This window comes from Ambystoma mexicanum, chromosome 2q, assembly GCF_040938575.1.
Source record: "Ambystoma mexicanum isolate Mex_15411 chromosome 2q, UKY_AmexF1_1, whole genome shotgun sequence".
In the NCBI taxonomy this organism is placed as follows: Eukaryota; Metazoa; Chordata; class Amphibia; order Caudata; family Ambystomatidae; genus Ambystoma; species Ambystoma mexicanum.
The window spans coordinates 686,184,056-686,210,859 of NC_090924.1; the positions used below are offsets into that span (position 1 = coordinate 686,184,056).

A 26,804-nucleotide genomic window follows, 5' to 3' on the forward strand; every position below is an offset into this window, starting at 1 on the left:
ATGGTGTTGTTGTGAAGGCCCGGCCAGACTAGCTGGAGCCTTCCCGGTGATGTATGTTGTGGGTACCTCCTGTGGGTGGGACCTGGGTGAATGGAGTGTGTGACGAATATGCATTCTGTGTTGTGAGTGTCTAGTATCTGGTGGTTGACACAATGACTGAGACAACCCTGCCCGAAACCGGTATGAATGCAGCTTGGAGTGTTGAATGGCTCGGTACTTGTCCCAATACACATAACTTGTTGTGAGTTTCTGGAGAGAAGTGAATGGCCTGAATACCTCGTGTGCCTGATTGGCTGCCTGCCTGCATGAATGCCCGTAGTCGAGATTGGATGCTTGAGTGTGACCCAGCGGAATGAATGGGAGATCAACAGTATATCTGGGGACCTCTCACTGCTAGGAATCGTGTTCAGAAGCTGAAGTCCACTACGATGAGTAACTGGATTAACTGACGCTTGACCTTGGAGCCCTGCTGGACGAGAAGAATTGCTGTTGATCTCCTTCACAATCTGAAAGCTGCTGTGCCTCCAAGGACTGACCCAGAGAGGACCTGGTAAGGCGCCCTCTTCCCGAGCTACGAGGGACCATCGTGCACAGCTGATCTTTGCCAACGCTGCCGACCCGATATGGGGACTGCTGTGGAACTCCAAGGAGAAGCACTCGGACTGTTGTCTGCCACTGTCGACGACCGCTGTCGCCGACTGGAGCCGCCGTGCTCCCGTTTGCCTAAGAACTTTAATTGATCGGACGCTCTCGTCTGCATCGTCATCCGCTTGTCTCCCGCTGGAGAAGGCCCGACCGTCGACGCGCCGTGGAGCATCCACCGGTGGGTTTCCCGCCACCTAAAGACCACAGAGACGCTGACGACTCGACGCCCTTGCTGGGCCACAGTTCTTCATCAATCTCTTTGCGGTCCAGAACTATCGTCACCGAGGTGCCCCGCACGCCTCTTCCTTGCAGGACGCCAACGCTCTGTCGTCGACGAGCACCGCTAGGAACGAAGCTGCCACTTCCCTGCCGTAGTTCACCCTGTTCACTGTCGGACGTTTGACGACCCGTGACTCCTGCCTTAAAGGGAGGGCACTCGAGAAGGGCCATCGATTCCCCGACACCGAACTCCAAGTTCCCTGACACCTCTTGACGATCCGTGGCTCCCGCCTGAAAGGGAGGCACTCAAGAAGGATCGGTCGACGCATCGTCGGAGAACTCTACTCCACCAGGTACATTGGGGGGGGTAAAGCCTTAATCGGAGGAAGTAAGACTATTGAACATATGGACCGGGCTTGTGCGATATATCTTATTTTACAGGTTGCCCAGGTGGGGGGGGATCTCCACACAGAACTGTGTCCAGGGTACGGGGCCAGTCTTCTGCCTACTGTTTCAACCCTCTTGCGTTCCTTCCTATCTTTATTGCTGGTTTCCTCGTTATTAATCTGTGTGACATTTTAACCGTGCAGTTGATGCACTTTAATGAGATTTGATAACATTGGTGGTACCACTTTAGAATTGTATATATTTATCATTATTGACTCTCGTACAAAGTGCGTTTTTGTGATCGTGTACATATCTTTGAATATTATATAAAGACTGTGTTTTCAGTAATACAGTGTGTGGACATTCCTTTGTGGGGGTTCGGGGACTACACTGTACTTAAGAACCAGCCTGCATCACCTCCTGAGAAGCTAGTCCTTGATTGCTCGTCCATTGCTACCTTATAGAGAATCTTGGCTGGGGTCCGCTGTGCCTCTCCTCTACAATATAGAGAGTGGAAGTACAGACACCCCCTACCAGTCTTTACACTATTTATCTTCTTCTGGTATATTCCATTTTAGAACATATTGTATTTAAATGAATGGTTAGTGTGTTACATACATGGCTTACATTTCTTATGTATTACTACATATAATGTGTATGTGTCCTGCTTTTTGAATTTGTTAAATGTTCCTATGTTATGATATAACAATCAAACATACCCTCCCAGAGTTTTTAGGTAGTGGTACTGTTCTCCGAACATGTCCGCGGACATTAAAAGAGTTTGCGGACATCAAGTTCAGTAGAAGAGGTTCAGTGTGTTCCATATTACATGTACATAAGGTCAAAGTTATTATTGTTAAGTTGCGCTACTAATAACCTATGAAATTCAGTGAAAAAACGTTGTTAAAGGGACGTTATGGTTCCAAGTAAAACCGAAAAACCCTTGAAATTCGCCAGTTATGGTAAGCTAAGCAACCATAACTCGCGCCACCACCGTGCACTGCTAAGACTAACACCCAGGACATCAAAGATGACATCACAAATGTCATTGATGACATCACGTGCATTTACCTTTCATGAAAAGTCTGTACAAGGGTTTCTTATTGTAATGTTAATTAAAGAAAGTGTCAAGGATCATTGTAATAAATACCAAGTGGTAATTATATATATATATATATATATATATATATATATATATATATATATATTTATATTTATATTTCAACTGTGGTCCTTATTTATTGTTGCAACATATACCCCATCTTCAATTCCCCTGAAGAATTGCACTGATGCCAGACCTTATATGCATGATAGGTGAGTTGTGCTGGTCACCTTCTCCACCTTCTCACCTTCCACCTTCTCCATATGGGTTCATTTTTATACTTTGTCTGCTTTTGGCATTACTTTTCTGTGAATCCGCCCCCGACCTTGCCAAATTGCCAAATCTCAATTTGGGGCCCAGAATACCACGGATCAGCCCAGTGGCTCCACTGGCCGCCATTCCCCACAACGTGCTTAATGGCCGCCGCCTAGGACAACACTCAGTACCTGCAAGGAGCCTAGCAGCGTTTGCAGCCCGTGATTGGCTGCATCTACAATCACCCGCTCTCCAGCTCACTGATAGGCGGTAGCCGAAGGGCAAGCCAAAGGGCCTGTCTGCGTCTGTCCGCGTCGGGGCTTTTTGGGTGCAGTCCTGGCGCCTATGGCGCCAGGCTCATATGGAGAGTCAGTCCTGGTGCCATAGGCGCCAGGCTCATAGATTAAAACTTACCTGATGCAGACCATGCTGCAAGAGCTCCAAGCCAAAGGAGGCTTGGAAGGGACTACTTTACCTAAGGGACTATTTTTTTTTTATTAGGGTGGGGCTGGGGAGGAATACTTACCTGGGACTACTTTGGAGGCTATTTAAACCACGCCCGAAGAGCAGCACACGCTTCGCGTTAGTCTGCATCTAGCAGTGTAACGCTCACCTTGCCTGCAAGTCTGCATCCAGTCTTCGGCCACGCCCGCCTCGAGTCCGGAGCTCCTAGAAAAAGGGGAGAGAAGGAGAAAAGGTTAGAACAAGAGCAATACCTTTGATCCATACCTGAATTCCCGATCCATCACGCCTTCGAGCTGGAAGAAAGAAGTTATTTTATGCGCGTCGCCTCGCCTGCAGCAGCGCCGCGCTGAACTCACCGGCCTTCACAGCATCTTCACATTCCATCACATCCTTCTGCATGCTCCCGCCGCACTCCAGCACCTAAGGGGAAGGCAAGAACAGCAAGGTGAGCCAAGGGAATACACAGAGGCAATATTAGTTACCCCCCCATAGACTTACCTGATTTTACCACCAGGGGTACTATTCCTCTTCACGGTTCGGCGCAGCTTCCACTGCATCCTCGCCGAACCCCGGCCCCTAAGGGGAAACAAAAGGACAGCAAGGTGAAACAAAGGGACAAACAAGGGGAAACCTCCTCACCACAATAGACTTACCTGATTTTACCGCTGGAGGCATTATTCCCTGAGACTTCATATTTTCTCTCAGCGCCTGAATAAGGGAGAAAGCAACAGGTTACATATTGACATTATTTTATCGAACTGTGTTGGATAATACAAATCCTTACCTGAATATTACCGGTTGCCACAAGGAACTCTTCGCTAGGTTCAAGAATGCAACCTGCAAGGAATCGGACAAGAGTGAAAGTCAGACATTTGAACTCTCACGAACTACATACTTACGGCGTCTTGCCGGGAATCTCAGAGTCAATATTGTTCTGGAACTCACCAATTCCTTCGAGCCAGTGAAGCAACTAGTTATCAACGTGCCCCTGCGCTCAATGCAGGATAGAGAGCTCATCTTTCCAAACAATCAGGTGAGACTATAAGAGGGGGACATCAAAGGTGATCAGTGGGGAGAACAGCGGGAGTGGGGGAGGGTTAACGCTCAACTCCACGGGTGGTTAATTCCCTTTCTCCATTTGCAGAAGAATATTCCTATGGGCCAAGCAAACGAAGCTAGGTGGGCCAGTCCAGTCTGTCATCTCGGCACTACGCGTCACATTGGTGAAGGCCGCAGCTGTCCAGTTCAGATCGACGCCCCTGTGGGAGCCAGGTGAGCGTAACATTATGTCTGCTCGGGTGTCCCATTCTCAAGGAGGGATTGTAGTGCACTCCCAAACAAAACGCTACAAATCCGGCATTGTATTGCTTCATGTTACCTTGCTGCACATCATGACCACTACGACGGATCTATGTCACTGATATGTAGTACGCAACACGTGCGCCTCTCATATTATCCTCACTGTGCTCATTTGCATCATTGTTACTTCCTGACCTGCTTGCATGCGTTTATACGCAAACCTTTATTCAACAGTATTGAAAATGCTCCTACCTGCTTAAACAGTGCACTCCAGCCCACACTAGGATCTCCGAACCTAGATAGTTGGTATATTTGCTCTTGTCTACTTGTATACTGCACTCTAGGCCATATTGTGATTTTAAATTTAGTTGGACACTGCTCTTGTTGTTACCTGCGTTCATGCCTTCTGGACAGTGCATTTTAGCCTTCTTTGGGAACTCTGAACCTAGGAGGACATAGCTGCTATAACTACTCTGGTCTGTTTGTATACTGCACTCTAGACCATATTGTGATTTTTAAATTTAGATGGTCACTACTGTTGCTGCTATTAGCGTTCTTGCCTCCTGCTCAGTTTCAGTGCACTCTAGCCCTTACTGGGACTTTTAAATCTAGAAGGACCCTGCTGTTATGTATCTCGCCTGACAATTCATTGCCATTTGAAAGTTGTATTCAAACATGCTTTTACAATCCTGCCTATGTAATCCAGCCCATGACTGTGACTCCTGTTAACATAATATGATTGCCTGTTTGAATGGGTCTGACACGCTGCACTACCCACTTTAGCTGCCTGCACCACCTGCTTTTAGCTGCCTCGCCCATATCTAAGCCAATACAATACTGTGACTTACTCCGGCAAACCAGCCCATGCTCTTCACCCAGTTACATTAACGTGCTATTGGCCTGTACCTGTACCTTTATTCTGCATCACCACTCGACATAATTGCCCCTTGCCACAGAGTTATTCTAATATCGTGGACATGCTGCCCCTGCCTCCGGCAAGCATTCTCCTTTCCATCTTAGCCATCACATGGTCTTTAGCTAAGGCATATTGTGCAACGCCCATCTGCACCAATTGCACCCCCTGCAACATCTCCTGTGCATACTCTACCATAATGCATCACAGTACATCACCACTGCCCAACCCCCACACATACACACACTCTTCTAACCCTTACCTTAACGATCCCACACTGTGGCTCAAACACTTCGCAACCAAGCCTACGCCCAACCAACCATGCAGACTTCCAATTAGGAATGCTAGACTCAGATCCAGACTGCCTCGCATTCCCTGTGCCCAACCCCATCACACCAACACCCCTCTGCCTCTATTCAGACCTCACCTAAACCGCCCACAACCACACCTAAAGAACTTAAAGGAGCTCTTATCAATGCCAGATCCCTCGCTGCTCACGCCCTCAATATCTCGGACCTCATCACCATCCAGAACCTCGATTTCATTGCCATCACAGAAACATGGCTACACGCTGCTTCTGGCCCGCTCTTATCCCTCGCCATTCCGGACGGATACTCTATCCTCAGAAAAGACCGCTTATCCAACCTATCCAAAGTTGGTGGCGTTGCCTTCATACATGGGGACAATATTAATATGGGACCGATCCCTAACGCTCACTGTAGTTCCGCTGAATCTTTATCAGTGAAACTCTCACCTACCAACACAGCGTCACTTCATCTCATTTACAGACCACCCGGTCCCCTCTCCTCCTTTACAGAAGACATTACGACTATCCTGTCTAACACTAAGCCGAATTCACAAGCGCTGCTACAAGGGGACCTGAATCTGGGATTGTCTGACCCAAAGGATCTCATGGCTACAGAAATTGCAAGCATTGTGTCTAACCTAGGTTTCCAACAACGCAACCTTGAACCCACCCATAACAAAGGCAGAACGCTTGACAGGATCATAGACATGAATTGTAATACTACGATAAGCTCTAACACAGCCCGTGCCTGGTCCGACCAACAATTCATTATTTTCCAGCTACCTTTCCCAGCACTAAACCTACGATAGCCCCCTCTATTCCCACCAGGAATAAAAAAGACATCACTAGGGACAAGCTACTCCCGCTTATCCTACCCATTTTAAACAACTGTGCCACAGCCTTTAATGACCCCACGGTCCTAGTGGACTTGTTCAACCAAACACTGCTCAAAGCTATTGACACCATAGCCCCACTTAAACTCAGGAAAGCTAAACGACGAGCTCACCTGAATTTGTGGTTCACTCCACACCTCAGAGCTCTGCGTAAAGAAAAGCATAAGGCAGAATCGCTCTGGAAAAGTCTCCCGTGTACCTCTAACAAAGACAACCTCTTCATCACATCCCTTAACTACAAGGAAGCGATTATACAGGCAAAAAAAGAAACTTACAACCTGCGTATCTCGCAAGCTGAATCCAATACGAATGAGCTATTCAAAATTCTTAAAGAATTAGAATCCCCTTCACCCATACCAGATACCTGCAACAAAGATAGCACCTGGTGCAATAGTATCCAAAATGCTCTCCTTTCTAAAATAACCACCTTACAAGCCAAAATCAATGCCAAACAAAACTCTCTCCTCTTCAAACCACTTGCACCTCAAACCTCCACCACTTTCTCCCAGCCTCCATTTAGCTTGCTCCCTCTCACTATCCCTGAGGTTGAAAAAAATTATCATTAACCTTAAACCTTCCAACTGCCAAGGGCACTCCTTTCTGGCACCTATCATTAAGGAATCTGCACATGACCTTGCTCCCTTCATTACCACATTTATCAACTCCTCATTTCAATCTGGAATTGTCCCCAACAATCTGAAGGACGCATGGGTCATCCTACTGCTGAAGAAACCCACTCTTGATCCATTCATACCGACCAACTTCAGACCGATCACTAGAGTCCCGTTCCTCCTAAAAATCTTAGATAGCGCGGCCTACCTCCAGATACAGAAGTATCTGGAGACTAACAATTTACTTGCCACAAGACAATCTGGTTTCAGACCCAGGCATGGGACAGAAACAGCTCTATTTGAACTGAAAACTCAAATAGAGGATTTAAAAGATAATGGCAAACTAGCCTTGCTACTACTTTTGGACCTCTCTGCAGCTTTCGATCTGGTCAATCACCAGATCCTTTGCCAACACTTGAAATCTGCTGCCCACTTTTTTGGAAAATGCCAGTAACTGGATCAGATCCTTCCTTGACAATAGACTCATGAGAGTATTCTCACCCACACCATCTGCGACCCCCATCGCCGGTCCCATGCGGAGTCCCTCAAGGGTCGTGAGTATCTCCCACACTCTACAATGTTTTTACCAAACCATTGTTCGATGTGCTTGACTATCTGGGTGTTACCTACACCAACTACGCGGATAACACCCAGATACTCATCCCCGTCACTAGTGACTACATTGCAGACGCCAAAGCTCTGAACGACGTATACCAAGTTGTCCAAGCCTGGATGACTCACCACGAGCTCTGTCTTAATGACGACAAGACAGAGCTCCTCATCCTTGGCACCCAACAAATACTTAGCAAACTGGACCCATCCTTCAGCACCTTCAACATCGACGGTAACTCCATCAAAGTGGCTAAAGAGACCAAACCTTAGTTATCTAGCTCGATTCCACACTGTCCTTAAATCGACAAACAAATGCAGTCGCTGCAGCGTCGGCCTATACTTGTAAGCTGATTACAGCCTGCTGCACATTCCTCTCTACCCAGAACTGCATCACTCTCGCAAGGACGTTAGTGATGTCAAAATTTGATTGCAACGCACTTTACCATGGCACCAACCAACGTAACCTTAGCATTGTTTTGGGAGATCTGCAATTTGTTATCAGAGCAGCCCTCAATATTCCCAGGTCAGCGCACATATCTGACACTAGGAAGAGCCTACACTGGCTTTCGGTTGCCCAAAGAATCTCGCTCAAATCACTGACTCTCACTCACAAATGTGTCAACCATCAGGCCGCTATCTACTGAAATTCCCACTTCTCTCAGTACATTCCCGCACGGACTCCAAGATCTGCCCAAGCACAATCGCTTATTATTCCTAAATACAACTTACAGACTGCCGGAGGCGTTTTAGTTTCCCAGTACTTGCTTCCAAACTCTGGAACTCTGTGCCACTGTCCATCAGAACTATCCCGTCCGCTACACTCTTCAAACACAAAACCAAGCTTTGGCTTTCCTCTACTTCCCACCTACTCCCAGCCTAGTCACCTGTTCTACTACTCCCGTACTACTGGCACTTCTTTGCATGAAAAGTTAACTCTGTACCTGCTCTGATGCTTATTGTGACCTGCGACCTAAGATATGCACCTGTGAAGTTAATCTTTGCCTGTCACTGTATCAATGCCATTTTTGTACCCTGTGCCTTTAAGATATGCGCCTGGTTGCCCTCGGGCCTAGCGCGCTATACAAATAAATAAAATAAAATACGAATACAAAAGCACTGTCCCATTTAGAGAACTGCCACTGGATATTAATGCCCCCTACCCACCCCCCCCGACCTCCGTCTCATAAGATAATTCCATTTAGTAAAATGTGTTGCCATTCAGCGGAGGTCAGGACCTTTTTTGTTACTGTCTGCATGACATGCGCTGTACTTTTAAAAAAGTTTTAATTATTTGAGCAAAATTGGACTCCAATCAGAATATTTAGACTGCAAAATCTGTTTTTGTCTTTACAGTTTTTGTTCCACTGATTGAGCCTACTCATGTTTTGTGTTTTCAGAGTCACTTACTGAGGACTCAACCTTCGTAAAACCGATTCACCATATTCGTGGCAATGTTTGGCCTTACTGGCTCCTTTTAGATTTCATAGTCCAAATTTGTCCAGTAGGGACTAGCTAGTCCAATAAATTATTCCCTCAGTTCCATTTTGTTACATCGTAACATTGCTCCCAGCTTCATTTATCCAGAGTGGTCATTACTTATGTTTACTTGCAAGCTTTGTGTGATTGGCTCAATCGTGGAGCATGCCTGCAATATTCTGTGTGCCATAGGGATGGTGTGCTGTTCTCTAATTCTCTGATTCTTGGACAGGATAAAACAGCTAGACTTTGACAAATGGACCAATATGATAAGGGGTGCCTCTTTTCAGTGTGGTCCCGCCCCTTTTTTTGTCTAATTTATTAAGGCTTCTACAAAGTGTAACCTGCTGATTCAGTCTACATTGTCAGCAGTATACTTGTGACTTGTAGACTGTCTCCTGGTATGATACTGCTTTCTGTGGTTCAATCTTTCAGAATATTGGCTGTCAGTGCAGGGGTAAATTGAGCAAAACTTGAAGATGCAGGACACAGACACATTTATGGTGATTATAGATGAATCGGGCTGGGGGCTGAAATGTTTTTTGCCTCGTCCACCCCCCTTAACCCTTCATTCAGGTTTTTTGCCTTGTACAGGGTATTTTCAAAGCAGCCTTCTGGGAGTTAATTACCAAATTGGTGCTAGTCGTGTAATACAAATGTCTTAATTAGGTCTGCCTTCGTGCCACTCGCTTTATAAGCACTATGCTTGTCTTTGACTGAGGTCCTGTTAAAAACAACCATTGGCAAAGCCAACAGTTTTGACTTATTCATAAGAGTTAGGCATTTTCCAGGCACTACTATTTGATGCTGGGTACTTGCACCATTTTTCACTTGCTACCATCCCTGTCCAATTAATACCACCACGGCAGTGCCTAAAAGCCCAAGCTGTTGGCATTCCCAATGCTTGTGTTACAGGTGTTAACAATGAAATGCAAATTTGGAGGATGATCGCCTACTCCCCCATCTCCCCAGACATATATTGTAAGCCATTTGTCGGTACTAATTCTCACTGGTTGTGAAATGTGATGCAAGGGTCAAATCGTGCAATAATCTGATTGTCATTCTAATACTTAATGTGAGGATTATTTACCAATTAATCCTAGTCCAATTCGTACTCGTCCCAGTACATATCTATAAGGTGTCCGGCCTCCCCCAGAAGCCCATCTCCTATTTTTTTTTTCTCTTCAACGTTTGACTCCTTGTATCCTGCCTCTTTGTTGGGTATGTAACTCTTGACAGACCCCAGTTAAGCATAACCAACTCATAGCCCCATCCAGCCATGTTGGGAGGGAAAGGTGCGGCGAAAGTACTGCGGCGAGGAAGAGGTGGACTAGGAGTAATGTAGATTTTGAGTAAATTATCACATCATACCTGCATGTCCCTCTTATTGTCCCAGTATATATCTCTGAGGTATACCAACTAATGTTCTGAGTGGGAGTAAAGGTATACACAAGCAGACCTCTCAAGTTTCCTGTGGCTATGCATGAGAAGGCCATCCAGTCCTGTTTTTTTCCCTTTTGGATTCTTGAGCTTGTAGTTTTTAATATCCCATTTGAAATTTGGGAAAGCTAAGAGTCCCAGCTTTTGGAGCAAAAACAGGACTGGATGTCCTTCTCACGGATGGCCACGGGAAACTTGAGTGCTCTGCACAAGCCACAAAAGTATGCATACCACCCAGCAGCGCTTTATTAACTGCAACAGTGGGAACACTCTGGATTTACCGGGTACCAACCCCAAGAAGCCTAGCACCAGAAAAAGCTGCACACATGCTGTGAAGATTCAAACAGCAGTGACGTACAAATGTATTGTTGACCTAAGTAACTACCCTGCAAATATCATCAGTTGACGCACCTTAAACCGAGGATGCAGCCGTTGCCCTCGTCGATTTGCCCTGGACTCTTATGGAGGATAGACTGAAAGGCCAAGGATATAGTGTCCCTCACCCATCTACTAATGGTAGGGACCGAAGCCCTGGACCATGAGCAACGGTCGCAGCAAAGAAATAAGGTGTCTTCTTGAATGAGTAAACTTGGAGGTCTACAAGTTAAGGCACATGTTCAACGCCCCCCCCCCCCCCAGCCACCCTCAGTTTCCTGGCTGAAGTGATTGCTATTAAAAAGGCTGTCTTGATGGAAAAATCGTTAGGGGAAACTTCCTCTAATGGCTAAAACTGAGCTGACTGAAGGGCCTTTAAGAGGGGAGGAAGATCCCACAGGGTTAACTCAGAAACTGTAGTAGGTCTAGCTAGAGGGGAAACGTTTCAGCAACCTGAATGCCAAAGAACAATATGCTGGTCCTAACCCTGTTGATGCTGGGAATGCTCTAATAGCCGACCACTGGTACCTTAATGTGGAAACGGGTAGCCCCGTATCAAACCCTTCTTGTAGGAACTGGAGAATACTCTGGGCCGGAGAGCAGGTCGCGAATAACTAATTTCTTATGCACTAGGCCTGAAATACTGCCCAGCGTCTAAAATATGGCTTCAAAGTAAACTGTCTTTTGTCCCTTTGAATAGATTCTGCTAATCTGTGGAATATCCCAATTCTCTGAAGCCCCCCCATTTCAATTTCCAATGATCTTTGTGAAAACTCTGGGAGCTCTACGGGAGGGCTCTGAAACTGGTAGTGCTTCTCCCCTATCGGGAACTGTTGATGACTTTTCCAGATTGTTACATGGAAATAGGCATCCTCTAGATCCAATGAAGCTAGGAAATCTCCTTCCCGGATCAGGGGAATCACTCATTGTAGACATTCCATCTTGAAATGATGAGTAACGATGAAGAAGTTAAGGTCTTTAGGTCTATTATTAGCCACAACTTTCCAGGAATACTATTGAATTGGTTTCCTGACCCCGTTCCATCCAAGGAACTTGAGATTTTGTTTTGCAAATCCCACCATGAATGCTGTCTGTAGCAAGTAGCTAGATGATCGGAATGTCTGAGGCGGCCGTTGCCTCTATTGCTGTAGGGTGCTTTACTCGGAACGCTGAGTTCGTCTCTCGCGGTGACAGAGCTCACGCACGGCGAGTCTGGCCTGCTGGCGAGGTGTGCATGGCCGCGTTACCAGCAGTGTGAGTGCGGCGTCACACAGTGGTTGGGGACCGGCGACCCCCGAGTTCCTGATCTCCAGCTGTTTCTCTCATCTTGTTCCCTCAGCTACTCCCTGCCGGCGGCCTGCAGTAACACGCGGAAATAAGCTGTGGGTGCAGTTTGTAGCACGTACAGAGTCCTTCGTCTCAGGATTCTGACGGGCCTGGGAGCATAATAGTCGGTTAAGCTCCCGTTGTTCCTTTGCTCTCTTTCCTCTGGCGCTGGTTTAATGCCCCTGCATTCTCATTGCAGTTCCGTTATCAGTATGTCAGGTCTGACGCCAAAGAGCATAGTAAGTGGGTATAAAGCCTCTGTCCTGCACAAAGCCCAAGAGAACATGGAGACTTCTATTCCTCAATATGCTGTGGACGGTGTTCCTTCCCCTGCTCACCTTCTTTGGCTCCCCAGGGGATTGGCAGTCGATTCTCTGAGGTTCTTGCTCTAAGTGCAAAAAGGAGATTAAAGCTCCAGAAGGACCAGCTCCTTCTTAACAATCTTTCTGTCCAGCGAAAAAAACGAAATTGGTGCATCTGGGAAGAGTGGGAACACTATAAAGCTATGTACGCAGTACCCTATACCACCTACACTTAAGCTGTTTGATGATCCTGATGCAGAGAAAGGGGGCATTCTAAGATCAAGGCACCTGATAAATTGGAAGCCTGTAATCGGTTAAAAATCTTCAAGAACGGGGCAATCAGGATTCATGATTTCAAACACTTCTGAGAGGGGTTTGGATAGATCTAAGGTTCCTGACACTTGGCTGCTCCATAAGAACCAACTACTGCTGGACCTAGCGGCCTGTTGAAACCTCGCAGAATTTCAGCCTTGGGTGGCATTGGTGGGCTCAAAATCTCATGAGCCGGATCTACCAATCCCCCACATGTCACTACAACCTGCAGATAACACAATGGAAAAGTACTCACAAACAGCTATTCAGCAGGGGTTACATCAGGGCTGTCAAACTGACACCACTGAGTCTCCGCCATTGAGGTCTATGCAGCAAGTGAAACCAGCAGTCCTTATTGCATGCCCCGAGATCAGTAAGTCTGCTGAGATCATGGACTTTTCAAAGAACAAGGATGTACGGATTAAGAACTCTGCTATGGCGAATATTACCGACTATAAGCTTGGGAGCGTTGCTTGGATCCCAGAAATTTTGTTCTTACAAATGTAAGAGACCAGCTCAATCTGAATCCAGGGAGGCCCTTAAGAACAAAATCTTAGCTTGGCTTAATCGAAAAGTGATACCGAACTGCGTTAGACCTCAGTACCTGAAGGTCCTTAGGAGAATACAGATCGAGAACTGGTGCAGCTCAGAGAACACAGACTGCATTGTAGTGGGATGCGGATCTAGTAGCCTACCCTTGTTTTTTGCATAAAATTATCAAGTTGAATCATCTATCACTGAATTCTAATTTAAATATTGTATTGAACTGATCTCCCCTAGCTATGGACTCATTGGGCCTCATTAGGAGGATGGCGGTAAGGGGTTAACGGCGCTGTTAAAGGTGCCGGAGCCGTTAACCTCTTACCGCCCTATTACGAGGTCCGCTCGCGGGACCCGCTCTGGACGCCTGGTTTTACGAGACGTCCTTTGCGGGTCCCGCAAGCGGCCCAGCATGCTAACGGGCCCGTCATTAACAGGTCCGTTGTTAGCATGCTCCCCAATCCCATTGAGCCCTATGGGGGCTCGAATGGGAATGGGGATGTACCGGGTCGAGGTTCCCTGGATGGGGAAATACCGGGCCCTCCAAGGTTGGAATAACCCAGTATTTCCCCATTCAGGGAACCTGGACCCGAGTTTGGAGGCCAGACTGGTAATAATGCCTATTGATTCTTATCGTTTGGCTTCACTTTGTTTTATATTTGTATGTGGTTTTCTGTCTGTATGCGCCATCATGCCTCCGGGCCCATTGAGCGCGTTCTAAATAAATAAAATGTAAAAAATGGGGTGGTCAACTTCTTTTTAAAAAGAAAATATGTTTAAATGCATTTAAAAGCATCTATATAATAAAAGGCCAGGTGTATGTTTGTCCGATGTAGTCATGCGCAGTAGACCCTGCCCGCTTTGCGTGTTGTCACCCCTAGATGGAGCTTTTGTCATAGGTTATATACTGGTCCTTCTGTGTGAATGAAAACCTACTGTATCTTCTGTATCCCATCGCCTGTTGTCACCAGCTAGAGGGAGCTGGTGCCTTAGGCGATGTAGTGGTCCTACTGTGTTAATGAAAAGATAAAAGATATTTTTTTTCTATCAACAAGAATTCCAATCAAATATGCCACATAACATATAAACACTCTGAAAATGTCTTTCTTTACACACTTTGGCCCATCTGCAAAGTCCTTCTTACAAGGATAACAATACAAAACCAAATGAGCACAATTGATTGACCTAACCCAAGAGTTCCAGGAGTACGAAGGCAAACCAGTTTTTGTGTACCCATACAATTCCCACTATTTATCTTATCCTGCGGGTGACCATATCCCCCTACCCTCATTAAGAAGCTTGTTCCCAATTATGCCATGTATTCTGGAATTTGGTCGGGCATCCCTGTGCATTATACACTTTTTAAAAAAAAATGTTTTTTCTTTTATTTTTCTTTATGGCATGCTGATATGCATATCCTATATCTGTTAGGACAGTTTTTCTAAAGTCCAAATAAGGGCTTCATAAAACTATATCTGACGCAGTACAAAACTCCACTGTACCACCTTGGTAGCGTAGGCAGAGCAGCCAGGTTTATCTTAGGAGGGAAAGAGGGCTGTAGATCAGTGCAAAGAAATTGTAGCATACATATGTTCCAATGAGTGTTAGGGAGAATTCTCTCTTTAGGCTGAATTTCCTAACCTAGAGAGTCCCCCAGCAGCTTTGCTGGATTTCTGGAGTTTTTTTTTTCTCCTGCCAAGAGTGAGACTCTCTTTCTCCCACTCTTGGACATGATTTATGCTGTTCCTTTGACTGCTAATGTGTTTTATGGGCTATGGGGTCCTTTACTCCATAGGGTCTCATGTGTTTTTACTATGGGCCTCATTACGACCCTGGCGGAACGGGTTAAACGGCGCCGTAAAAGGCTGCGGCGCCGTTCAACCCGTTCCGCCACATTACGAGGTCCCCTCGCGGGACACGTTAAGCACGCCTGGGAAAACCAGGCGTGCATACCGTGTCCCGCGAGGGGAAGAGGGAGCAAACAACGGGCCATCTCGTAATGGCCCGTTGTTTACTCCCTCTCCCATTCCCATTCAGCCCTTTAGGGGCTGGAATGGGAATGGGGATGAACCGTGTCCGTGTCCTCGAGTGAGGAATTACCGGGCCATCCGAACTCAGAATGGTCCGGTAAGTCCTCATTCCGAGGACACGGACACGGATGCGGTTTTGCCCGCAGCCATGCCGCAAATTGCGGCATGGCTACCGGCATAACTTGTAATGAGGGCCTATGTGTGTTACACAGCACCCTCCGTGCAGTAACACAGGGGTGTCATAGTGACACCCCACCATAGACTCCATACCCTGGGACTGACTACTGTCTCCCAGGGCATGTAAAGTCACCATTGGCTTTACTAGTCCCAAATTATTAACAGAAACCAGTACAAACCATCATATTGTGGACGTACTGGTCGGGGCAATTCGATTGCCCTGGGGTCTGTTAGTCGAGGGGGCACTTCTCCGTCCCCCCCTGATCGAGTTTTGGCTGGTGGCAGTGGATACTACTTTTTATATTCGACCGCAAATATATCCCTATGGGATTTTCCCATTGTTCGAGGCTACCAACTTTAATTATTTAATTCTCATAGCCTCGGACATACTGCCGGTTTATTTAATTAATATTAATTCGCCGGTTGGTATTTTTTGCCAGGACTCGATTCTAAAATGGCGTTTGTGTTCTCTTCTGTGACTCCAACCCAAGTCGAGCCCTTTGTTCCACTCTGTGCCACTCTGTCTGGGTACCACAGGGAGTGTGGGAGGGGGTTTAGGCACCCTGGCCTGAGTTACCAAGGTAACTCAAGTCGCACTCTTGTGTGATTGGCCGGCTCACCACTTAGCATGTTTGACAGCTAGGCTGAGTGAATGGGGGTGTGCTGCATAAAAGCAGGGCTTTGGGGAGTGGTACTTCAGAAGTCGCCACAGGACCTGAGAATCCGACGAGGGAGAAGCTGAGCCGACCTACCACAACGACACCACCGGTGGAGCTCTGCGGAACCGACTCACCACTTCCCGACGACAGAGAAGATCTCCCGGCTGGAGAGGCTTCTTCCCCTGACTGGTGGGCACAACCAGTTTACCTTCTTCTCTTCGCACCCCAGACCGGCTTGTGGTCGAATTGCCTGTGCCAAGCACCCCGGCAACCGGATAGCCACTTACCACTGGACCGCAAACTAAAGGACCGCTCCTTTTACCTGAGAAACTCTGCGGCTGGTTTCCTCCCTGGCAGTGCAACGGACTCCTGTCTTTCTCCCCGGCGAGATCCTCTCTTCCCCCGGACGAAGCACCGACTTGCATCCGCTGCCAGGAACAACTGCCCCCCCTGGAGTATTCTCACCACTTTAAGGTACCGTGTCCGCCAGGCCTCCCTTTCTAAAGATTGCTACAAGGTAATAACCCCTTAACCTTCTGGACTGGGCTGGCCGTCTTGACCCTCTAACTGGTCCCTTTCTTTTGGTCCAACTCCTTTTTGAACCTTTACAAGACTCTTTTGCACTGCAACCGTGTGACCTTGGACACATTTCGTTTTGATCCTCTTAAAGTGGATCCGGCCTACTGAACTCTAAACTCACGGTTTTACTTTGCCTCCCTCTCTTGTTGTGTTCTTGAAAAAGTGTTGGGATCTGTTTCAATTTATTCTCTGCTTTTCTCTCCCTCTTAAAACGAATTATTAGAGTGCCATCTGCGTTAAGCGCTCACCGCTGTCTGAAAATAAGTGGGGCTTTACTTAAGACTTGTCTAATATTCTGCTAAGGGAGTGTATATCTTTTAGTGACCGTGTTTTTGAATAACTTACTATTAGTGCCTGTGTGTTTTTCTAGATGTGGTTTTAAATAAATAATTATATCTCTTTTACACCAAGCCCTGGTCACTGTTTACTTGTTCTACTGTGCTCTTTTGACCTATTGTGAATACTCTGTATACTGCCTAATTCTTCTTGAGGGAAGTCTGACTGCTCAGCCACAGCTTCCAAGTGAATCTGTGTGGTACAGACTGCTACCAAGTGGGTTTACTGCCAAACACCTGTAGTCTTAAATCTTTTGCAGTAGTCCCAGAGGGAACTGCACAGGTTTCTGCCTAACAATGAAACACTATGTATTGTAAAATTATGATTTATTATAATTCCATGTAGGTCAAGATAAATCTTGGGAAAGGTAAGTACTATCACATATCATATAAAAACCAACTTAATACTTATGCAAACCAAAGAATAACCTTATTTAGAGGAGCATTAAACAAGTAAAGGTGAGTTGAACCTAAAGTTATGCATTCAGGATAACACTGCTATTCTTGGGTAATAAGACCTGGTTAGTTATACTTTTAGAATACCATCTGTAATTCAAGGGCAGCAGACCCTATTGGTCATAACATACAGTGTTATTCAATTACAGAATTACCTAATTAGATCAACACTGTTACAAGTATATCTTGCAACATATGTAACTTTCTTCTATCAAGAATGGATACAGTTACAACACCAATCTTACTTTTAAGAACACAGTTCAAAGGGATTAACTTAACTTGTATACTTTCTAGAGGGGCCATAAACTACAGTGACACTAGTTTAGAAGTGCACTAAAGCAATTCAGAGAAAGCACAACCCAATAATACAGTTTAAGAAGAGCAGCAGCTATTCATGTTCAGTGTAATCAATTGATATTTACACTATAACACTATTTCTGTCCACTGAATAGATGGCTATACCAAGGATACTTTTTAGAAGTGTAGACATTTAAGAAGGCAATCAGCAGTTCAGGGTAATTATGGACCCATATACTTTCAGAGGGGCTGCAAGCAACTCGAAGACCAGTATTAACTGAAAGGCTGTTTTAGAAATGCACTGAAGCAGATCAGGGAAAGCAAAACACAATGGTACGCTTTAAGAAGAACACAGTTATTCAAGGTCGGTAACCCCTATTGCTAAGCTTTTACACTCATTCAGTTAAGAAGAATAAAACCGTACCAGCACTTATAACTTAGCAGTGGGGGAACACAGTTCAAAGTAAGTATGACTGATGTACTTTTTAGAGCAGCAACCACCAACTTAAAGGTAAGTGATACATTTTAGACACTTTGTAACATATGTCTATTACAGAGATACTTACCACAGTAACTTCTTTAACAAGTAAGTACTTTTCACACTTGTTATAATTTCAAGGCAGAAGCCTTATCATTTAAAGTCCTCACCTACCCTAATCTATAGCATGTTTTCTCAGAGGCAGAAGAGGGAGTCTAGTTGTCTTGGAGCCAGGTGTAGGCAGGTTACAATAGGGTTCAGACGCATGAATGTCAGAGTTCCAGAGGATATTTCTTCACACAAGTAAGTATTAGCTTCAGAGTTAGTTTGAAGTTTTAAGGGACTTCACAGAAGACTCCCTAGAGTTGTTACAGTGTTAGGCCTGGGCGAATGGCATGGGCAAACTCCCAAACGCACAAATCACCCACTCTGGATCGACTCAAGACTTGAAGTAAGTAAAACCCAAGTCAACACAGTACCTTAGCAGAAACAAAGAGCTCTTGGGTGGATGGCTTCATGCTGCAACAACACAGGACCCAGTCCCTGGAATCTCGGTCTAGTGACGAACGAAATGGACACTGGAGGGGAGCTTGCAGCAGCAGTCGTCCGAAAAGCTTCCAACAAGGGATTCATCATGGCATCTCGTGGTTCTCTGGTTTTGGCACCCTTTTACAGGAACTCTAGTGAAGGGATTTCAGGGATTCGAATCGTGCCTCTGGAGGTCAGCAAGAGTCCACCAAAGTTTCAGCAGGAATCTGACTTGGGAAGACCATGGACCGCACACTGGCTCGTGGTCCCTGGGTATTGGCAGTTTGCAGCCCAGCAAGGTCGCAGCTCATCAAGGGATGGCTCAAAATGCATGTCGTCTGAGAGTAGTGGTTCTCACCAGCCTCAACATCTTTGGGACCCCCAGGTCGATTGGAAGGAAGGGTTTACATCAGGCTCTTCGTCTTCCTCTTTGGATTCAGCTTCAGTGGTCAACTCGTCAGCAGCTTCCAGAATCAGTCTTTAACAGGAACTACAGCATAATATTTGCAAACACTCCCAGACAGCCAGCCCCCCAGTAGGAAATGGTTCCTTTCAGACAAGATTAAAGACAAGGGCGGTGGAGTCTTAGACTCCTCCCTCGCTTCCTGCCTTCACATACACTCTGGAGCCTGGGCGGGGAATACAAGGAACTTCTGCCAGAGACAAAACTACAACCAAGATCTTTCCTGCCAAGGACTGCAGAAAAACCAAGACCCAAGAAAGAACAAGGATACTTAAAAATAGTGAAAACGAAGGAGCCCACCATTCTAGCAGAACGGTGTCCCTCTTATGCATTACTGCGGCTGATTTGACAACATGTGAGTAATATGAATAAAAATTCATTAAGGTAAAACCACTGCCACCAGCCATTCAAGTTAACTTGTAATTGTAACACAATTGTTACCAGGTAAGTGAGAAAGGGGATACATTATCTCCCCAGCACTCCACATAAGGTGGGGTGTGGTGGCTCACTATATAAAATGTAAAGGGAATGGTAATCCCACTTTACTCCTTGGGAACTGTAGTTCACCCAAGAGGATATACGAGAATTAAAAAGGGAAGCCCAAAGGGGCAGCCCAAGCCCAAAAGCTATAGGAAACTATAACACCAATCACACACTATGGAGAGACATAAAAAGGTCACCCATAAAAATTGTAAAAGGCTGGGTGAGAAGGGAAAAAGATTCCCACTCACCTAAAGACAAGGAGAAATGATCACCAAGTCCAAGCAAAACGTTCTTGGGTTGACACAGGTCAGTAAGATTTATCACAAAAATGAAACTCTTATCTAACAATACCCACTTACCATATCTAGGAATGTCTGGCTTACCCCCCTTCATAGCTATGTTTCTTTTTATAAAGATGACTGCCGTAGACAGCAGTATTTTTTCTAGATGACCATAGGAATTGGTTCCCCATATTCCCAACATCAACTTGGGCTCACCAGTTATTGCTATTTCCATAACCTCACCAGGTATTGATATTCCCATAACCATTGCCAACCTAAATAGAGCTCTTTCCCAGAAGCAGTGTATCTGTGGGCATTCCCATATGATATGGAAAGAGGTACCGTCTGATCAGTCGCATTTCGGGCATCGTGGATTTGATGCCGGTCTACATCTAAAGTGCAAGGTACGTGAAATAATAAGTCCTATTAATTTTACATTGGATTACTCAAAATTGGGAGGGAATTGACATCTCCCTCGGGAACATCATAGCTTCCACCCAGTTCTCCAGGTCTGTGACCCATGCATCCATCTCCCGTCTATGCTGTAGCCCATGTAAGTCTTGAGATAAGGACGATATACACTGGTATAATTTGGAAGTGACCTTTATGCTCATTTGTTCTGATAAGATGTTAGCTTTTAAGGGGGATCAGGGCGGGACATCATGTATATCTTTGAATCGAGCATGGGTAATTTTAATATAGTAATTATCTTTCAACTTCATGGAGCACGTACGTCTGTTGTAAATCGAGGATGTCAACGAGATCCCCCTCATCCAACATGTTCTTTAGAGTAAGGATACCACTGCAAGCCCATCCCACAAACGCGCACCAATTTTTTAATTTCGGGTAATGGTGAGTTTTGCCACAAAGGTTGGGCAAGCGTCGGTATCCCACCCCAACCAATGCCCTGAGTCACAACCTTCCATACCTTTTTAATAATATGTTGTTACCTCTGGTAGGGCAGGATCACTTCCACTCCCGTATAGTGATTGTACCGGTGCAGGCCCTGTCATCCGCTCCAGTTCAAACTTAATATGGGGTAAATGAGTGTTGCCGTGCAACCAATCATTGACCACCGTCATTTGACTGGCCTAGTAGTGGTGTCTAAGATTCAATAGTCCTATGCCTCCCTCTCACAATGATCATTGTAATGTAGATAGACCAATCCTAGGTTGCTTTCCACCCCATAAAAGGTCTCTGAGAGCAGAGTTCACTTTGGTAGACTTCGTCTCGGGAACGGGCAGGCAAGCTTTTTGAAGGAGGTAAAGATATGTAGGCAGCATGAGCATCATAAATAATGCTGCTTTCCACATAGGTGTTATTGGCTGAGTTTGCCAGTATTTTACGTCTTGTATAAATCGCTCCATAATGGGATGTAGGTTTTGGTCACAGAAGTTTGCTTGATTTGTTCCAATATGTATGCCCAAGTATTTGAAAGCCACACGTGAAATCTAATAGAGGTAGTTGTGGTGGAGTTCCAGATTACCATCTTGTACTGGAAAAAGACTGTTTGTTTTATGCCAATTGACTAAATGCCTCCTTTTCTTGTAAACATTTGGTTACAATGGGGCATGATTTCCTTGTGTTACCCAGAAATATCAGGTCATCTGTGTAGAGGGAGACTCTATCCTTGTGTCCAGTGGGCAAGCGGAATCCCACCCAGGTTGTATCCGTCCAAAGTTGTATTGCCAGTCGTTCAGTAGCTATTGTAAACAAAAGGGGTGGAGGGAGGGAGGGAGGAGGCAGCCCTGCCTGATTCTCCAGGGGAAAGTTCTTGACGTTATCCCATTCCCCTTACCTTTGCAATAGGTGCCATGATTTGCAATAGCCTGACCCAATGAAGGAACTGCTCCCAAAAGCCCATTTTTGCCAGCACCCGCCACAGATGTTCCCATAGGACACAGCCGTTTCAAAATCAACTGGGAGGCGTGCTAGAGGTTCAGGAAGAACTGAAGCACGGTCCATTGTCAAATGGGAGTTGCCTGATATTCATTCGGGTGGATTTGTCTGGTAGAAAACCGCAATGGTCTGGTCTTGGTGTATCAATGAAGTGATCACCCGTAGCATTCAATTAGCAAGTACTTTGGCCGGTAGTTTAGTTTCCCCATTTATAAGGAAAATTGGTCGATGGGAGGAGCATAAATGGGGGGGGGGCTTATCTTTCTTCTGGATGACCACAAATGTGCCCTGCTGTAGGTCCAGGGGTAGGGTGTTGACTTCTCTGCTATGTAGCAATAAATTAAGCAATTGTGGGACTGGCTGCCCAATGTTTTTCACACTATATTGGGAGCCTGTTGGGGCCTGCAGTTATACCATGTTGAAGTTAGGAGAGTGCTTCCGCCATCTCCTCCTCTGTGATATCAGCTTCAAGGTTTGTCTGTCTGTTCTTCAGAGAGTCTGGGAAGAGTGACGTTACATAATAGTTCACGATTCGTAGGAGGGTCATGTCTTTTCTGATATATGGCTTCACAACATTGAGCGAACACTGTTCTCCATATTACGTTCGCCATTCTCATCTTCTAGTTCCCTAACATATCTATTCCCCTCATCCCTACTCTCCAACCAAGCTAGCATCTTCTGACTTCATCCCCAGCCTCGTAAATTCTGCTCAGCCTATCCTCATGTGCTTCTTTTGCGGTGTCGAGATGAATATTTCAAAGTGTTTCTCTGCCCGTCAAAAGTAATCTATGCCTCAGAGGGGAGTCAGAATGTAGCAATTTCTCTTAAAGGCTCTGAGCCACAATTTCACCCTCCATTCTCTTTTGTGTCTGGGCTTACGTTTTGACAAAATTAGGGATATCAATTTACCTCTTAAAACTACTTTATAACCCCCTTCCAGAGTATTGTTGGACTATTAACCGACCCAGTGTTAAGTGTAAAATATTCTCCAGTTTTGGCCGTGATCCCTTCCATAACATCTGGGAAGCCGAGATAGTAGTTATGTAAATGCCAACCTGTCCTTTTTGGGCCTATTACTTTCTAATTCTAGGAGAAGTGGTGAGTGGTCCGAGATAGCCCTTGCCAGGAACCTAGCTGAGGCGATTGTATGCGCCTTCTGATGTTGGACAAAAAAGTTATCTATTCTAGACATAGATGCATGTACCCTAGAGTGGAAGGAATAGCCCCCACCCAGCCCGTGAACTGCCCTCCATACACCACAAAGGTCGAGCGCTGTCATGGAAGTGTGTAGTCTAGTGGGTACATTAGGGTCTCTGCCCCAAAAGTTGAGTCCGACCCGTGCTTGGGTCCATGACTTCATTGTCGTCTCCCAGAATTCGTCCTGATGGTAGAGCAACACATTTTGGATGGTATTTAGGAGCTCTCCAGAAAGGGGAGGAGGGGCATAGACAGCAAGGATACCAATAGTGTTCCCTCATAGCTCCCCTTCAAAGAAATCTACTTAGTGGCTCTCGCTTCATAGAAAGGACCATAATAGGTAACCTTTAATGTGTAAGTAGCAGTACCCCCATGGGAACCCCTGAAGAAGCCTGCATGTATTGCGTTTCTGTAGTTTGATCGTTTAAGAAATTGCAATCTGAGCCCGCCAGATGTGTTTCAAGAAGAAGTGTCCAGTATCTATTAAGAAACTGAAGAACAAGGCTCCTCTTATTGCGAGAACCTAAGCCATTCACATTCCATGACATCAGTCTGTTTTCTATCTGTATTTTCAGGTCTTATAGGGGGAAGTGCTTTGGATCTAACCATGTCCCATAGGTCCAGCCAAGGTACATACACCACCCTCTGTTCCCTTTCACCAATCCTGTGTGCTTTCAAAAATAGAAATTAAAACCCCCTCCATCTTCCCGCGCATACTTCACCCCAACCTGAAGTACCTGTCACCCAAACATGTAAGGAATTAGTCCCAAAACTAGAATTCAAAGGAAATAATACAGTGTCAAAAGATCACGCAAACAAAACCAAAAAAGAGAAAGAAAATCAGACAGAAGAGGGAGTGTTTTCTCAGTTGTGGCCAGTTTGGCAAGCCCTGGCCCTGTGCCAATGGGCAATAGCCGAGGCTTGTCAGTTCCCCAACCGTTAGAACATTAGGTCTCCAGTTTCCAAGGGATCTCAGCCCACTTTCCACAATGAGTCTGAGGCATCTATCGGAGAGAGAGTCGAGGGTAGTTGGGGTTTCGGCACACTAGAGGGCGGTGCCTGGTTCTGTGATCCCGGAGTATCCCTTCCTCATCCTCGCCGACCGGGGTCTTTCCCCAAGTGAGTCTCTGTCCATGTCCATGCGTTTGAGGGTCTGAGAAGGATTGGATCATTCCGTTATGGTTCATTATGAGGAGTGCCGGGAAGAACAGGACAAATTTGACCCTGTTCGCATGGAGATATCTTTTAATCATATAAAAGGATTGACAGGCTTTCCGAACCTTCCTGGTTTTGGCGCCATCGTCTGTTATAGGTCCTTCCGCTCTTGCGATTTGGAATCGGCGAGCCAGTGAGAATTTGGTGTGACCTTTCGATTGAAAAGAGGTTAGAGAGGGTCTTTGGTTTCATGAGGTCTCTTAACAAGTTTTCTAGGAAGAGTTGCAAACTGGAGCCCTTTCCAGAAGGCCCATGATGCAGAGGTTATTTCTCACCATCCTCGACTCTGTCATCAAGGTCCTTCATCTTCTGTGTCACCGTGGACAAACAACGCTCCATTGGTTGACGGGCATCTTCGGAGTTCGAGATCTGCTGCTCTGCTTCACCCATCAATCTTATTTATTTGCATGTATTTATTTGGCCATTTTCTAGAGCGCACATAACCCAGAGGCATCTAGGCGCTGAACTTAAGAGATTGGTTACAGAGGTGAGCTTCATCATGTACAGTTACAGTGCTTCATATATTCACATCATGCAGAAATACAAATATACAGATCAGACACATCATGCATAAAAATATACATAAAATTCCTAGTGTCGAGTGAATCAAAAAGAGCAGTTGTGGCACAACGTGAGTTCTTAACAGGCGTGGCATATGATACTGAAGGTTGCAGGCATAAGTACTTAGTTGAGTTTACCTAGTATTCATCGTTATAGAAATGGGCAGTTAGTTTGGAATGGGCTGTCTGGACTGGGCCAATGTCTATTCTTTTGACTCTAAGCTGAAAATCAGGGTTTTTAGGCTTTTTCAGAATTACCAGAGGGAAGTTTCGTTTCTCAGTTTTGGAGGCAGAGAGTTCCACAATTTGGCTGCTACCACAGGGAAGCTAGAGCCAAATGCTTTCTGTCTCCTAAATCTCAGTGTAACGATCAGGTTAGAATATGAAGCTCGTGTAGGTCTATTAGATTGGGGTTTGACAATTAGGTTGCTAAGGTATGCTGGTGCGTTGTAAGAAGACATTTGTGGTTGAGAGTAAATTTAATCCTATCTTGGACCGGAAACCAGTGAATGTGTCGTCTAGTTGACAAAATATGTTCATTTTGTTGGTATATTCAAGGCAGCTCTAATAGCATTATTTTGTGCTACTTGAAGTTTTCTGATGTTTCTTGTACTAGATCCAGCAAAAAGAGAATTGCAGCACTCGATCCTAGAGAGGGTCAATGCTCTTGCCAGGGTAATGCTGTTATTTGTCGAGAGGAAAGGTCTACTGGCTTTGATTAGTTTTACATGTAGGCTGCAGACGAGACAATGACAATGGCATTGACCTGTCTTGTTGGAGTGAGGGAAGAGTCAATATAGACCCCAAGAGTTTTTATTTGGTTGGGGACATTAATGGTATTGCCATCAATGTTGAAATATTTGTATTGTTGTGATAGGTTGTTGATCTTAGATTTGCGGCCAATTAAAATTAATTTGGTCTTGTCATCGTTGAGGCATAATTCGTTTTGGGCCATCCAGGCCTGGATGGCCAGGTGCATTTTGTTAAGGTTGTTTGTGTCCTGTGTCATAACACACTGTGATAGCTATGAGTATTTGACTGTCATCTGCATAATTTGTATACGTGACACACATTTTGTCTAACTTGTCAAATAGAAGCTTTCTGAAAGCATTATATAATGTAGGTGACAAACAAGAGCCTTGCGGTACGGCACATGTTACTGGAGCTGGTGGGGCTGCTGCTGAGGCAGAGAAGACCCTCCCAGTACGATTAGAGAGAAAGGATTCAATCCATTTGATGGCTTCAGGGGAGAAATGGACAGCTGTTTCTAGATGATGGCCTAGAATCTTATGGTTAACCAAATCGAAAGCTGCGGCTAGGTCTAACAGGTGGAGGATGCACAAGTCTCTTCTCTCCTTGAGTTAGTCCATTTGCGTTTTAAGTCCAAAAGAGCTGTTTCCGTTTAATGGGCGGTTCTGAAACCAGATTGTCTCAAGCCTAGGAGATTATTAGATTCCAGGAATTTTTGGATCTGTAAATAGACTACACAGTCGAGGATGTTTAGTAAGAATGGTACAGTAGTGACAGATCAGAAGTTGGTTGGAATGTTAGGGTCCAGTGTAGGATTTTTTTATCAGTGGTAATGCCCAGGCTTCTTTTAAGTCGTCAGGTACTGAGCTAGAGGCAAATGAGCAGTTGGGGAGGGTAGTGATGAAGGGTGCCAGCTCGTTGGCACATTCTTTGATGAA

The 26,804-nt window shown here is 45.6% G+C and overlaps 1 protein-coding gene across 11 annotated transcripts in view; it reads left to right on the top strand.

Moving 5' to 3' along the window:
• Positions 1–26,804, top strand: part of LOC138569691 (GATOR1 complex protein NPRL3-like) — a 247,575-nt gene that overhangs the window by 150,683 nt on the left and 70,088 nt on the right. The window lies entirely within an intron of this gene.